Here is a 17284-nt window from a genome sequence, read left to right on the forward strand (position 1 = left end):
AGAGTGACCTCATTGAAACCTATCAAATGCTGAAAGGCTTCGATAGAGTGGATGTGGAGAGGATGTTTCCTATGGTGGGAGGTGGCAAGACCACAGTCTTAAAATAGAATGGTGTCCTTTAGAACAGAGATGAGGAGGAATTTCTTCAATTAGAGAGCGGTGAATCTGTGCATTCCTTTGCAACAGGCAGCTTTTGAGAGCAGGTCTTTATGTATAATTAATGCAGGGGTTGATAGATTCCTGATTGGCCAGGGCATGAAAGGATACCAGGAGAAGGCAGGAGATTGGAGCTGAGAGAGAAAATAGATCAGCCATGATTAAATGTCGGAGCAGATCAATGGGCCAAATGTCCTAAATCTATTCATATGCCTTAAGGTCTCAATAACAGTGTCACAACCACGGATTCGAGAGCGTAGTCAGTACGACAATTGCGCTTGTGAATTTGCACGTCTCAGTTAATTACTATTTAATCCTGATAGTATTTAACTCCATACTTGTCGTAGTAGTGCTTGTAGAGACTTGGACAGAGCATAGCAACTCTTCACTGTTGTTTTGCATTCGGCCTTCCCTGAGAAACTGGACTTCCAAATCAACTGACTGAAGACTAGCGGTGTTCGTTTACTGTTTAGACGTTTTTTCAGCCACAGTGTAGGGTTCGTTTTCCTTTCAAGAGTTTTCGTTAACAGCCCTGTTTGGCCCTATTTATTGTCTTATTTTCGCTTTAACAATGTTGTTTTAAAGTCTGTGAACGATCCACCTGCTTCAGTGTCTCTCACTCCGCACTCGGGCCATATCGAAAACTGGTAACAGCAAGTCTCGACCAAAGAAAGATAGACCCAGCAGAGAGAGAGCAGCTGACCTTGACCGTGAGATTCATTGGTCACCTAGGAGACAAGCTACAGGCAATGGAATCTGTTCTTAGTGAAGTTACGGAGGCAATAAGGCAGAGAACCTCGTGTCGAAAATCCCAGTCGTTCCGACATTTCGTGGCCGAGTTAAGGAAGGTTTTAAATCTTCCAGTGCGGGTTCAGGAGGCTGCCCACCGACTTTTGGACCTGCGCCAAGGCAGAGGAACGGTGAGAGCCTATGCAGTCAAATTCTGCACCCTTGCAGTAGAGACAGGATGGAATGAGAGATCCTTCAGCACTGCCTTCCAACGGGCACATAATGCAGGGGTCTGGCATGAGATCGCTGTCCGGGACGAGCAGGATAGTCTGGGTGACCTGATTAATCTGGCTATTCGAGTTGACAACCGGGTAACTGAGTGGGGCTGGGAAAGAAGTTTCAAACTTCCTACGCGCCGCCAGATCACCGTCTTTCCTTGCCCTCTCCCCCTCTTTCACCTGATCACCGTCTTTCCTCACCCTCTCCTCCTCCCTCACCACCCAGCACCTAGCCCACAGAGGAGTCTATGCAAGTGGGGCGCATGCGCCTGTCTCAGGAGGAAAGAGAGCGGCGCCGGAGGACAGGTTCCTACCTCTACTGTGGTGATCCAGGACACTTCTGGGCGGCCTGTTCCAAGCGTCTAGTAAAAGAGAATACCGGTCAGCAGGGAGAAGAATCCTGACGGGTCGGTTCTCTCTTCAGTCAGCTTCCCCAAATTCTGTAATGCTCGCAGCTTCCTTGTCGTGGAGGTCTCAGACCCATGAACTTATGACGTTTATCGGCTCTGATGCAGCCGGGAATCTAATGGACATCTCCCTCGCTCAAAGATGGGGTGCTCCAATTCAGGAATTAAGAGAAAAGATCAACGTCAAGGCACTGGATGGTCGACCTCTGGGAACCGGTCAGATCCACCTTTCCACCCCACCCCTCCAACGGGTGCTCGAAGGCAACCATCATGAAGAAATATCTTTCTATCTGGTTAATTCACCTGAACTGTCACTGGTACTTGGTCTCCCCTGGTTATCCCGACATAACCCACAGATCGATTGGTCTCTGAAAGTACTCCTAGAGTGGGGACCGGCATGCCTGTCTACCTGTCTGGGTCCAGCTCAAGCTCCATTCCATGAATCCCCTCCTGTGTCAGCTAGGGATGTGGTCCTGTCTGGGATTCTGGCTGAATATGCGGATCTCCTTGAGGTTTTCAGTAAAAGAGAGGCCACCACCCTGCCCCCGCACCGGCCACACGACTGTGCCATAGACCTCCTACCCGCCACTAGTCCTCCCCGGGACCGGCTCTTTTTCCTCTCTCGTCCTTAAATGGTGGCCATGGAGGCATTGAGCATGGGGTTTAATCCGTCCGTCAACCTCGCCGGCAAGAGCGGGCTTGTTTTTTGTGTGTATGAAATATGGCAAGCTCCGTCTCTGCGTCGATCATCGGCTCCTGAACAACATCACTCTGCAGAACCGCTACCCTCTTCACCTGCTGGCGTCTGCGTTTGAGCACCTCCAGGGAGCAGCAATATTTTCCAAAATTGATCTGCGCAATGCTTCCAATCTGATTCGCATAAGAGAAAGGGATGAGTGGAAAACGGCTTTCAGCACCTCTAATGCCCACGGTGAATACCTGGTGATGCCTTTTGGTCTGGCCAACGCCCCCGCTGTATTTCAGGCCTTGGCTAACGATGTGCTCAGAGACATGTTGAACCAGTTTGTGTTTGTGCATTTAGATGAAATCCTTATCTATTCCCATTCTCATCAGCATGTCCGGAGAATACTCAGGCGCCTTCTTGAAACTAACCTGTACGCCAAGTCTGAGAAATGTGATTTTCATAAAGACCAGGTGTCATCTTTCGGCTATATACTTACCCCATCCAGTGTTCAAATGGACCCTAGTAAAGTTCAGGCAGTTGCGGAGTGGCCCAAACCGTCTACAGTCAAACAGGCACGGCGCTTCTTGGGGCTTGCGAACTTTTATCGCCGCTTCATCAAGAATTTCGGCTGTATCGCGGCTCCAATTAATGCACTCACCAAGACCTCGGCAGGATTCCATCGGACGGACGATGCCGATCAAGCATTTTCCGAGCTAAAGCGAAGTTTCACCGTTGCCCTGCTGCTGCAACACCCAGACCCACCTCAGCCATTCATTGTCGAGGTGGATGCATCCGATCTCGGAATTGGATCTGTCCTCTCTCAGTGCTCGTCTGCGGGTAGCCGGCTGCACCCTCGGGCCTATCTTTCCCGTCGCTTGACTCCGACCGAAAGGAATTACGATTTTGGGAACCGGGAACTTCTGGCTGTCAGGGAAAACCTGGAAGAATGGAGACACTGGCTGGAGGGGGCAGAGCATCCATTTTTGGTCTGGACAGATCACAAGAACATCTCCTATAGTTAGTATGCTAAGAGACTCAACTCTCGTCAAGCCCGGTGGGCTCTCTTCTTCACACAATTCAATTTCGTCCTCACTTGTCGTCCCGGCAGCAAGAATACAAAGGCCGACGCTCTCTGCCGGCAGTTCGATGGATCGGAGGACATTGCCGATCCAGGGTCCATTCTTTCTCGCTCGTGTATCGCTGCTCTGGTGGTCTGGGGGATAGAGGCAGAGTTGAGAGCCGCCCAACAATCAGATCCACGCCCGATGGGAGTCCTCCCAACCGGCTGTTTGTCTCTGCTGCGGTGCGTTCCAAATTGTTGCAATGGGGGTCACTCCTCCCGTCTGGCTGGACATCAGAAGTTTATAAAGAGACAATTTTGGTGGCCATCTACGTCCCAGGATGTCCACAAATTTCTATCTGTCTGTCCCACTTGCGCTCGGAACAAGACATCACGCCAGCGTCCTGCGGGACTTTTATATCCACTGCCTGTGCCTCACCGCCCCTGGTCCCACCTATCAGTAGATTTCATCACTGATCTGACCCCTTCTAATGGAAACACCACCATTTTGGTCGTTGTGGATCGATTTTCCAAGGCTGCCCTCTTTATTGGCCTCGACAAGCTCCCATCAGCTCGTGACACTGCTACACTCATGGTTCAACACGCGTTCAGGCTCCATGGCTTTTCTCAAGACTTAGTGTCTGATCGTGGACCACAGTTCACTTCCCGCTTTTGGAAGCTTTTCTGCTCTCTTGCAGGAGCCACAGCCAGCCTCTCATCTGGCTTCCAACCCCATTCCAACGGCCAGACAGAGAGTGAACCAGGAGTTGCAGACAACCCTGCACCGTCTTGCCTCTTCCTACCCCACATCCTGGAGCTCGCAATTAGTTTGGGCAGAAATCGCCCACAATAGCCACCAGTCGTCTTCCACCGGTATGTCTCCCTTTGAATGCCAGAAGAGATTCCAGACCCCGCTCTTCCCTGATCGGGAGATTGACGTAGGAGTTCCTGTTGCTGAACAGCTGATCCAGCGCTGCAAGCGCACCTGGAGACGAGCCAGGGCTTCTCTGCTGCACGCCCAGAAATAGCATTCCCGGCAGGCTGATCGGCTCCGTCGACAGGTAAGGCCATTCAAGCCAGGAAAGGAGGTCTGGTTGGCATCAAGAGATCTTCCCCTGAAAGTCGAGAACCGGAAATTGGCGTCGCGCTACGTGGGACCGTTTGTAGTGGAAAAGGATGTCAACAAGGTGACCTATAGATTGCGTCTACCAGCATCACTGAAGATCCACCAATATTCCATGTTTCCCAGCTCAAGCCAGTCACTCAAGCCTGGACCCATCACCCCCACTTTCCCCTCCTCCCCGCCTGGTAGATGGTTCCCTTGTCTGTTCGGTGCTGCGCCTCCTGGCATCTCGTCGGGTACGTGGTAAGGCCCAGTACCGTGTGGACTGGGAAGGGTATGGCCCAGAAGAACGTACTTGGATCCCGGCTAAGGACATTTTGGACAAGTCGCTGATCCGGGACTTCAGTGGACACAGGTCTGTAGCGCCTCAAGGGCTGCGCCTAGAGAGGGAGGCCCTGTCACAACCACGGATTCGCAATTGCACTTGCGAATTTGCACGTATCAGCTGATTATTATTTAATCGTGATAGTATTTAACTCCATATTTGTCGTCGTAGTGCTTGTCTCGACTTGGACAGAGCATGGCAACGCTTCGTTGCTGTTCTGCATTCGGCCTTCCCTGAGATATTGGACTTTCAAGTCAACTGACTCTGAAGACTAGCGATTAATGTTTAGATGTTCTTTTCAGCCGCAGTGTAGGCTTCGTTTTCCTTTTGAGAGTTTTAGTTAACAGCCTTGTTTAGCCTAGCGTTTATTGTTTTATTTTCGCTTTAACATTGTTCGTATTAAAGTGTGTAAACTATGAACCTGCTTCAGTGTCTCTCACTCCGCACTTTGGCCATATCCGAACCTGGTAACAAACAGACACAGTTACAGAGGCACAATAGCATAGAAAAGATAAGAGAGACAAAAACATGAATGCAATTACTGAGACACAACTGGAGAGACAGAAAAACAGTCACAATAATAGAGATGCAATAACAGAGATACAATGATAGGGACACTCTAACAGCGATGCAAAAACAGGATGCAATATCAGACACAATAACAGAGACGCATTAACAAGGATACAATAATGACACACAATAACAGATTCACAAATACTGAGACACAACAAGTGGGTGACCACAACAGGAACACAATACCAGACAAGCAATCAGAGACACAGCAATGGTGACCAATAACAGGGACACAATAAAAGCAATACAATAACAGGTACACAATAAAGAGGATACAATAACATCGTCACAATATCAGACACAATAACAGAGCCACAATCAGAGGGACAAAAACATAGAAAAGATAACAGGTATACAAAAACAGACATAATTACAGAGACACAAATGCAGGGACACAAAAACAGGGATACAGTGACAGAGGCGCAATAACAAAGATACAATAACAGGAATACATAACTGACACACAATAATAGAGACACGATAACAGGGATCAAATAACAGGGATGCAGTAACAGGAACACAATAACGGGAAAACAATGCTAGGGACACAAAAACAGGAATACAGTGACAGAGGTGCAATAACAGAGATACAATAAACGGAATACATAACTGACACACAATACTGTAATAGGGACACGATAACAGGGATCAAATAACAGGGATGCAGTAATAGGAACACAATAACGGGAAAACAATGACAGGGACACAAAAACAGGACTTAATTATAAAGACACAAAAACAGAAACACGAAAACAGGGACATGATAACAGAGACAGAATTACAAGGACCCAATAATAAAGACACGTTACCAAACCAAACAAAATCAAAGACATAATAACAGGGAGTGGTTTAAACTAATATGGCGGGAGGTGGGAACCGGTGTGATAGAGCTGAGGATGAGCCAGCAGGTTTACAAGTAGACGATGGATGTAACATGGATGTAAGGAAGGACAAGCCAATGACTGGGTGCATTTGCAAATGAAGCAAAGAGTTAAATTGCACCGTGGAGGGAAAATTCAAAAGGGCAAAGAATGCAGGACTGAAGGTGCTGTATTTAAATGCACATGGCATTTGGAATAAGGTGGGCGAACTTGTGATGCAATTACAGATTGGTTGGTGTGATATTGTGGGCATCACTGAGCCGTGGCTGAAAGAACGCTATCGTGGGAGCTTTACATCAAAGGATATTCTTTGTATCAAAAGAACACGTAGGAAGGCATAGACGGTTGTGTGAATCTGTTGGTAAGAGATGGAATTACATATTTGGAAAGAGGTGACATGGGATCAGAGAATTTTGAATCGTTTTGGGTGGAGTTAAGAAACTGCAAGAGTAAATAAAAACATTATGGGAATCATATATAAGCCTCCAAATAGTAGCCAAGATGTGGGGTTGAGATTACAAAGGGAGCTGGAATAGGCATGTAATAAGGGTAATGACACAATTGTAATGGGAAATTTCAATATGCAAGGGGATTGGAAAAATCAGAATGGTGTCAGATTGCAAGAGGGGGGATTTGTTGAGTGCCTATGAGATAGCTTTTTAGAGCAGTTTGTACTTGAGCCTACTCAGGGAAATGCTAGCTTAGATTGGGTGTTGCGTAATAACCCAGATCTTATTAGAGTGCTTAATGCAAAGGAACCCTTAGGAGGCAGTGATCATAATATGATTGAATTCTTACTGCAATTTAAGAGGGAGAAGCATAAGTCACATGTATTAGTACTGCAACGGAACAAAGGGAATTACAGAGGCATGAGAGAGGCTTGCCCAGGTGAATTGGAGGAGGATACTGGTGGGGATGACAGCAGAGCAGAGATGGCTGAATAGTTCGCAGGGCATAGGATAGATATGTCCAACAGAAAGAAGTTCACAAATGGCAGGGATAGTCAACCATGCCTGATAAGGGAAGTTAAGGATTGCATAAAGGCTAAGGAAATGGCATATAGGTAGCAAAAGTGAGTCAGAAGTTGGATGATGGGAAGCTTTTAAAATCCAACAAAAAGCAACTAAAAAGGCTATAATAAGAGAAAAGTTGAAATATGAGGGCAAACTAGGCAATGATATAAAGCAGGATATTAAAGGTTTTTCAGTTATATAAAGCGTAAAGAGGAGGTGAGAGTTGATATTGGACCATTGGAAAATGATGGGGGACAAGTAATGGGGGAAATGGGGGACAAAGAAATGGCAGATGGACTTAATAGATACTTGACATCATTTTTCACTGTGGAAGACACTAGCAGTGTGCCAGAGGAATGTCAGTGTCAGGGAGCAGGAGTGCGTGCAGTTGCTATTACAAAGGAAAAGATGCTTGGCAAACTCAAAGATCTTAAGGTGGATAAATCATCTGGACCAAATAAGCTACATCTCAGAGTCCTGAGAGAAGTTGCAGAAGAGATAATGGATGCATTGATCATGTTCTTTCAAGAATCACTTGATTCTGGTATTATTCCGGAGGACTAGAAATTTGCAAGTGTCACTCCACTTCTTTAGAAGTGTAGAATGCAAAAGAAAGGAAACTATAGACCAGTTAGCTTAACCTCAGTGGTTGGGAAAGTATTGGAGTCTATTCTTAAGGATGAGGTTTAGGGGTACTTGGAGACTAATGATAAAATAAGTCAAAGTCAGTATGGTTTCTGTGAAGGAAATCTTGCCTGATAAATCTGTTCTTCGAGAAAATAACAAGCAGGGTGGACTAAGGAGATGATATTTACTAAGAGTTCCAGAAGGCATTTGATAAGGTGCCTCACATGAGGCTGCTTAACAAAATAAAATCCTATGGCATTACAGGAAAGATCCTGGCTTGAATAGAGGAATGGCTGACAGGCAGGAGGCAATGAATGCAAATAAAGTGGTCCTTTTCTGGCTGGCTGACAGTAACTAGTGGTGTTCCTCAGGGGTCAGTATTGGGACCGCTACTTTTCACATTGTTTGTCAATGATTTGGATAATAGAATTGATGGCTTTGTGGCAAAGTTTGTGGATGATGTGATGATAGATGAAGGGGTAGTGAGTGCCGAAGAAGCAATGCGATTGCAGCAGGACTTAGACAAATTGGCAGAATGGGCAAAAAATTGGCAGATGGAATAGAGTGTTGGGAAATCTACGATAATGCATTTTGGTCAAAGGAACAATCATGTGGAGTATTATCTAAATGGGGAAAGGGTCAAAAATTAGTGGTGCAGAGGGACCTAGGAGTCCTCAAGCAAGACTCTCAGAAGGTTAATTTACAGGTTGAGTCTGTGATAAAGAAGGCAAATGCAATGTTGGCATTTATTTCAAGGAGAATAGAATATAAAAGCAAATGGGTAATACTGAGGCTTTATAAGACACTAGTCAGATGGCACATGAAGTATTTTCAACAGTTTTGGGCCCCATATCTCAGAAAGGGTGTGTTGTCATTAGAGGGAGTTCAGAGGAGGTTCACCAGGATGATTCCAGGAATGAAGAGGTTAACATATGAGGAGTGTTTGGCAGCTTTGGGCCTGTACTCATTGGTATTTAGAAGAATGTGGGGGGATCACATTTTAATCTACCAAATGATGAAAGGACTAGATAGGGTGCATGTGGAGAGGATGTTTCCTATGGTGGGGATATCCAGAACTACTTCAAAATTGAGGGGTGACCTTTTAGATCAGAGGTAAGGAGGAATTTGTTTAGCCGGGGAGTAGTGAATCTGTGGAATGCTCTGCCACAGAATGAGGTTGAGCCCAAGTCCGTGGATATATTCAAGGCAGAAGTTGGTAGTTTCCTGATTGATCCGGACATCAAAGGGTATGGAGAGACAGCAGATGTATGGGGTTGAGTGGGATCTGGTATCAGCCATGAAGAAATGGTGGAGCAGACTCCATGGGCTAAATAGCCTAATTCTGCCCCCATGTCTTATGGTCTTATGGACACAATAACAGAGACGTAAACACTGACATGATAACAGGGACATAGAGACAGGACTCAATAACAATGTCTCAATTGCACAACCACTAAAACAGAAACATAACAAGGATGAAGCAATTCAGACAAACACAGTGACACAGTAAGAGAGACAGACACACAATAACGGGAGCAGTATCACATGGACACAATAACAGACACATGTAAACAAGGACACCATAATGGCAACAAAATAACACAGACAAAATTCCTGGGACACAGTTACTGAGGCAAAATAACAGACACAATAATAGAGACAAAATACCGGACTAATAATGAGAGACACAACAACAAGGATACAATAGCAGGTAGATCATATCAGATACAATATTATTTATGCAATAATATCAGAATAATAAAAGGAACAGAATAGCAGTGACACAATAACAGAGACGCAATAATGGGGACACCATAACCAGGATACCAATAACAGAGACACCAAAAATGGACACAACAGTCGGGATACCAGTAACATCAGCATAATAACAGTGACATAATAAAGGTGTTATTATAACAACACCTTGTGTCTCTGTTATTTTACCTCTATTATTGGGACCCTTATCAGGACTCTGAGAATGCAACTCTGATACTGTGTCTCTATTATTGGGTCTCTGATATCGTGTCTCTCATATTGTGTTCCTGTTTTTGTGTCTCTTTTATCAAGTCTCCGAACTATGTCTCTGTTATTTTGTCTATGTTACTTTCTCTCTGTTATCATGTTTCTGTCATTGTGTCTTTGATAATGCGTCTCTGATATTGTTTTGCTGTTATTGTGTTACTGTTATTGTGTCCCCATTATTGTGTCTGTTGTGCCCCTGTCGTTGGGTCCCTGTTATTGCGACTTTGTTATTGTGTCTGTTATTGTGTCTCTGTTAATGTGTCATTGTTAATGTGTCTCCTCTGTTGTATCTCTGTTATTGAGACTGTTTATTTGCCTTTATTACGCTCTGTTTTTGTTTCTCTGTTATTGTGTCTCTTTTATTGAATTCCTGTTAGAGTGTCTCTGCTATTGTGTATGATAATGTATCCCTATTAATGCATCCCTATTAATGCATCCCTGTTATTGTACCACTGTCATTGTATCCCTGTTATTTGATTTCTGCTATTGTGTCTCTGTTATTATGTTTCTGTTATTATGTCCTTATTATTGTGCCCTGCTAATTTGTCCCTGTTTTTGTGTCTCTGTGCTGTGTACTATCTTGAATCACTGTTATTGATCCTGGTTATGGTGTCCCTGTCATTGTATCACTGTTATCGTGTGTCAGTTATTGCATCCTTGCTATTGTGTCTCTGATATCTTTTCTATATTATTATGTCTCTGTTACTGTGTCTGTTATTGGCTATATATTACTGTTTCCCTTTTATTGTGTCCCTATTATTATGTCTCTCGTATTGTCTCTGTTATTGTGTCTGCATTTGTTCATCCCTGTTGTCATGTTTCTGGGTTTTTTTCTGTCTCTGTAATTAAGTCCTTGTCATTTAGTCCTGTTATGGTATCCCTATCATTGTGTCCCTGTTATTCTGACTCTGTTGTTGTGTCCCTGTCATTGTATCCTTGTTGTCGTGTCCCCGCTGTTGTATCATTGTTATTGTGTCTGTTATTGTGTCCCTGTTATTGTGTACATGTTAGTGTGTCCCAGTTCTGGAATCCCTGTTAGTGTGAATCAGTTCTGGTATTCCTGTTAGTGTGTCTGTGTTGTTGTTTCTGATATTGTGTCCTCATTGATGTATCCCTGTTGTTCCCTGTAGTCAGATACAGTGCAGAGTAGGCCCTCCCGCCCTTTGAGTCATGCTGCTTCGCATCCCTTGACTTAATCCCAGCCTAATCATGGAACAACTTACAATGATAAATTAACCTACCAACCAGTATGTATTTGGACAGCAGGAGGATATCGAAGCATCCAGAGGTAACCTATGTGGTCACGGGGAGAAAGTAGAAACTCCTCATATTCTGTGGAGGGAACTGAACCCTGGTCACTGATACTGTAAAGCGTTGTGCTAGCCAGTTCGCCATCGTGTCTGATATGGTAGCTCTGTTAATGTATCACTGTTATCGTTTCTCTAATGTCCTTTCTCTGTTATTGCGTCTGAGTAACTTTGCCCGTGTTATCATGTTTCTGTATTTGTGTCTTTGTCATTGCATCCTTGTTATTGAGTCTTGTTACTGACTCCCGATTACTGTGTCCTTGTTATCATTTCCACTATTGTGTCTCAGTTGTTGTGTCTCTGCTATTGTGACTCTGTTAGTCTGTGTCAGTTATTGTATGCTTGTTATTGTGTTGCTGTCTGTGTCTGATATTGTACAGAATATATAACATAAAACATAGAAATCTAAAGTACATTACAGGCCCTTCGGCCCACATTGCTGTGCTGACCATGAAATCCACTTTAGAAACAGCCTAGAATTTCCCTAGCTCTTGCCTTCTAATTTTCTAAGCTCCATGTACCTATCTAAGAATCTCTTAAAAGACCCTTTTGTTTCTGTCTCTACCACGTCACTGGCAGTGCATTCCAAACACCCACCACTCTCTGTGTGAAAAACTTACCTCTGATATCCCCCTTGTACCTATTTCCAAACAACTTGTGTTAGCCATTTCATCCCTGGGAAAAAGCCTCTGGCTATCCACATGATCAATGCCCCTCATTATCTTATACACCTCTATGAGATCACTTCTCATCCTCCATCGCTCCAAAGAGAAAAGGCCAAGTTCACCCAACCTATTCTCATAAGGCATGCTCTGCAATCCAGACAACATCCTTGTAAATTTCCTCTGCACTCTCTCTATGGTATCCACATCCTTCCTGTAGTAATGTGACAAGAACTGAATGCAGTTCTCCAAGTGGGGTCCAACTGTAACATTATAAAACTGTCTTATATAGCTGTAAAGTCTTATATAGCTGTATCCCTGATCTTGAATCCCTATTGTGTCCCTGTCACTGTATCCTAGTTATTGTATCTCTGGTATTGTGCCTCTATTTTTCACCAGTTTCAGATATGATCCAAGTGTGGAGCGAGAGACACTGAAGCAGGTCGATAGTTCACAGACTTTTAATACAAACAGACGTAGAGGGAAAAGAAAACAATAAATGCTGGGCCAAATAGGGCCAATGACCAAAACTCTCAAATGGAAAATGAAGCCTACACTGTGGATGAAAGGAATAACTAAATATAAAACGAATACCACTAGTCTTCAGAGTCAGTTGACTCAACAGTTCAACCCCTCAGGCAAGGCCAAATGCAAGCATTGCTGTGCTGGGTTCAAATCTCGATAAGCACTATGACAAAAAGAATGGAGTTAAATACAATCACAATGAAATAATAATTAGCGGAAACATGCGTATTCACGAGCACAATTGCCGTATCTGCTGCGCTGCCGAATCCGTGGTTGTGACACTATTTTTGTGTTCCTGCAGTTGTGTCTCAGAAATTGTATCCCTGTTATTGTGTCCCTTTCATTGTATCCCTGTTACTGCACTCCTGATATTGCACTCCTGATATTGCGGCCCTGACATTGTGTCCCTGATATTGTGTCCCTGTAATTGTGTCTCTGTTATTGTGTCTCTGTTATTGTTTCCCAGTTATTGTTGTCTATTATTGTATCTTTTAAAGTGTTGCTGTTATTTTATCTCTGTTATTATTTGTGTATTTTTCTGTCTTGATTATCATGCTTGTATTATTGTGCCTCATTGTGTCCCTGATATTGTGCCCTTGTTACAAGGCCATAAGACCACAACAGCATGAGATATAGGAACAGAATGAGGCTATTTGGCCCATCAAGTCTGCTCCCTATTATTGTCTCTGTTATCACATTTTTGTTATTGCATCTCTTTTATTATGTCTCTTTTATTACGACCCTGTTTCTGCATCCCTGATATTGTAGCCCTGTTATTCTGTTCCATTTATTGTATCTCAGTTATTGTGTCTCCGATTATTTTGTTCTTGGTCTGGCAATGTGTCTCTGTTATTATGTCCCTGTTACTGCATTGGTGTTCATGTTTCTGTTAGTGTCTCTGTTATTGTGTCACTGGTATTGAGTCTGTTATTGTGTCTCTGTTATTGTGTCCCTTGTAATGTGACTCTGATATTGGGTCATTGCTTGTGCATTGATTGAGGGACTGCTTTGGGGTTCTAATGTTTTAATTGTCACTCAGTCTTTTGGGCACTCTTCTGTTTTCATGGACGTCTGTGAAGAACAAGAATTTCTCTGATATTGAATTGAACTATTGAACTATTTAAGTGTAAGGGGTTTCTTCTTTTATGTTACTGCGTAGTCTAATTAAAATGGCTTCTTTGTTATGTTATAATTGAAATGGCTTCTTTGTTATGTTAACTGCTGAGAAAGTCCTCCTGCTAGCAGTTTTTTTGGATTATGTTTCTGATAAGAGGATGAACAAACCAATTGGGATAGATGTTATTCTTTCCGTGAGTCTGTAAGTTAGTGTGATGCGCAGGTTTTTGTGCAGAAGGGGGAAGAGAGAGACAGAGGATAGACAAGATGCTGTGAGTCCGCTAACGAGGTCGGACCCCGCGCAGGAGTCCGAGGTCCAGGGTGTGCGGCGAGGAGTGGAGACGGACACGGACTCGTGTGGAGCGTCTGGTCAACCACCGTTGTTGGTCCCAGGCGGCAGGTCGAGGTGGTCCAAGGGGATCGCAGGGTGAAGGAGGAGGGTCCTGAGCTCCAACTGTTTGTGCACGAAGAGATTGAACTTTGATAAGTGTGGCACCTTTTATTTTCCTTTTATATTTTATTCTCTATTAATTATATAGTTCAACAATATCTATAAACTGTAATTCATTTAATCATATCTGGTGTATTGTCGGTTATGTGGGCGGGGTGGGGTACATAACACAGCATCCACACAAACTATTACCCAGTTTGGCGGGGCCAAGGGCTGACTCCCTAGACGACAGTGAGCTGAGCGACCCTGAGGCTGGCTGGGGGTCTACATTTGGGGGCTCGTCCGGGATTGGATTCAGTGGTATGCTGTTTAAATCAGTACTGTGTGTCTCTGTGGGTTATTTGCTGGTTACTGCTGCATGCGTGTTGGGTGAGGTCTTTGTTCAAGTTCAGACTAGCATTGACGAGTTGGTAGTGGGACTCGGGGTTGTCCATACTGTTGGGAGAGAGAGGAAAGAGTGGTCTGATTTGGAGGTAGTGTCTGCGAATAAATGTTCTAGCTCTGGCAGGCTCCGCCTGGCGTTTGGGATAGGTTCCACCCCAAGAGGGGTGGAGACGTGCGAGACGTGGGTGGAGCGGATCTCTCAGTTGTTAGATGAGTGGCAGTGCTTGGTTGAGGGAGAACGACAGGGATTGGTTGAAAGTTTGAGGAGGCGGGCTGGTGACGGTGTTAGAACTGTCAGGTTCACTTACACCGTAGTGACAGCTGTCAGTTATTTGAAAGAGGGGGAAAAGTTTTCAGTGTGTCTTCTCTGGCTAGGAGGGTGGCTAATTTGCTTGCAGTGCCAGGGGGATCATTTAAGGGGATCAGCCCCTCCCTCAGTGGTTCAGCTGATCAGAGAGGTATCGGGAAATTTAGTGGAGGCCCAGTGGGGGAACAGCTTGGGTCTCTGGGGGAGCACATTCCCAGCAATGTACCAATGAACTTCCGGAAGGAAAAGACCCTATTCCTGAAGGCTTAGAGGTACCACGCCCCAGGGTGTCATTACGGATAGAGGGAAGCGATGCTAAAGCCATCCTCGACCCCGGGGCAGAGGTCAAGTTGTTGTACAGTTCGTTTTACAACCGGTGTCTGAAGCATTTACCCTTGACAACTGCAAGGGCACTGGAGATTTGGGATACCAGTCCCAGTAATTATCCAGAAGACGATGATTGGTTAATGACCTTGGAGTTCATGGGGGCATTGTCTGGGCCCAGCGTGTCGATTTGCTTCTGAGGACGTGTGTAGCAGTCTTGAGCCGGTACCAAATTTAAACGAGACCCAGCTGTGGTACAGCCTGAGGGAAGTAGCTGAGGGTGAGACCCTCTTAGTAGATGCTCCGAACCACCACGAGGGAGGGGAGCTGACTGCTGAAGACACATCAGTGAGAGAGAGGTCGCGACCACTGGACCCTAGCGGTGTGGAAGACGTAGGCAGCGTGTGTGCGGATTATGCGACGTGGTTTAATGTGCTGCATCTGAGGAGTGGATGTTGCCAGATCCCAAGGAGTGCGGCTGTTGAGGAGAAGACGGCCATTATTAGTTCCCTAGGATTCTTCTGATCCGAAAAGATGCCCAAGGGCATATCCGGAGCCCCTGCATCCTTCCTGCGGGGCATGAGGAAGACCATGGGGGAAGCGAAGGTGTGTGGAGTTCTGGCGTATGTGGATGACCGCCTAGAGCTTGTATTCACCTGGGGGGACTATGAGGTGAGGCGAGTGGCTAAGCCCAGGCAACAGAAGCGAAGTGTAAAATGTGGAGGAGGTTTTGGCCAACGGAATTTGGTGCAATGTAAGAAAAAAGACCTGACATACCAGTTGAACTTCCTGGTGTTAGAACAGCCGGTGGTGGATCTAGGGATGGAAACCCAGGTTGCCAATCGGAATGAGACACAGGGAAGAGAGGGGATTTGCACCGCTGAACTGAATGCTCAGAAATGCAGGCCGGAGACTGAGCACTGCACTTGCGGGATGACCATTGCAGACTTGGAATTTACGCTCGTCAAAGTGGAGAAGGAGAAGCGAAATTCCGAGCCAACACTGCAGTCATGTACTGATGAATTAATCCAGCGAGACGAAACAATGACCCACCTTCAAAGGGATCAGCAGAAACTCAAGACGTTGATCCAGAAAAAATTGGAAGTCATCAGGAAGGAAAAACTGGAGGCTTAACATCCTTTAACTGCTGCTTTTCAGGTCAGGGTGGAAGAAGCTGGTGGGGTAACTGCGTCCCAGATTGAGATGGCCAAGAAGCGTGAGTCAGAACTGCTGAGGCTGTGGTGAGAGTTGGAGGAGTCCCAGAAGGAGCTGATGTCTCGGCTGCAGGAGGCTGAAGGGGTAGCCCTGGCTAAGTGCTTCAGTTTGGAGAAACTCAAACAGCAGCTACCAATCGAGGGAATGAGGAAGAATATGGAGATGAAGGATGATGTGATGGACATGTGGTAGATGCTGCCTTTCGCTAACTTCCCCGTGATTGAGGAAGAGGCCTTTGGCCCTTCTCCCACTGAGTCAGGTGTAGTGGGGAGGACTAGCTGTGGGCAGTCTCGGTTACAGCAGGACCAGGAAGAAAAAGAAGCGGGGCCCGGGACACGGGACAGGGTCTCCGAGTTGTAGTGGTGGCATGAGTGACAGAGGAGTTGGCAAGCAGACCCGAGGTATCCCTAGAAGTGTCCGAGCCTTTAGGGTTTAGGTGAGGGGGTACGGAGGTCTCGGAGGATTAGGAACCTCCCAGACAGGTTGGCCTATGTAGCGCCTGCGGTCCACTGTTTGGGGAGAAATGTTACTATGTGTATTTGGATGGTTTTTGTGTCTGTAGGACAGGTTGGCGAGTTATTTAGAAGTCATGAGGACATGACTTTATTTGGTGGGGGGAGAGTGTAAGGGGTTTCTTCTTTTATGTTACTGCGTAGTCTAATCAAAATGGCTTCTATGTTATGTTGTAATTGAAATGGTTTCTTTGTTATGTTAACTGCTGAGAAAGTCCTCCCGCTAGCAGTTTCTTTGGATTATGTTACTGATAAGAGGATGAACAAACCAATTGGGATAGGTATTATTCTTTCCGTGTGTCTGTTAGTTAGTGTGATGAGCGGGTTTTTGTGCAGTAGGTGGGAGAGAGAGAGAGACAGAGGATGGACAAGGTGCTGTGAGTCTGCTAACGGGGTCGGACCCTGCGCAGGAGTCCAAGGTCCAGGGTGTGCGGCGAGGAGAGGAGACGGAGACGGACTCGTGTGGAGCGTTTGGTCAACCACCGTTGTTGGTCCCAGGCGGCAGGTCGAGGTGGTCCGAGGGGATCGCAGGGTGAAGAAGGAGGGTCCTGAGCTCCAACTGTTTGTGCACGAAGAGATTGAAATTTGATGAGTGTGGCGCC

The sequence above is a fragment of the Mobula birostris genome, chromosome 8 (genome assembly GCF_030028105.1).
Source record: "Mobula birostris isolate sMobBir1 chromosome 8, sMobBir1.hap1, whole genome shotgun sequence".
NCBI lineage: Eukaryota > Metazoa > Chordata > Chondrichthyes > Myliobatiformes > Myliobatidae > Mobula > Mobula birostris.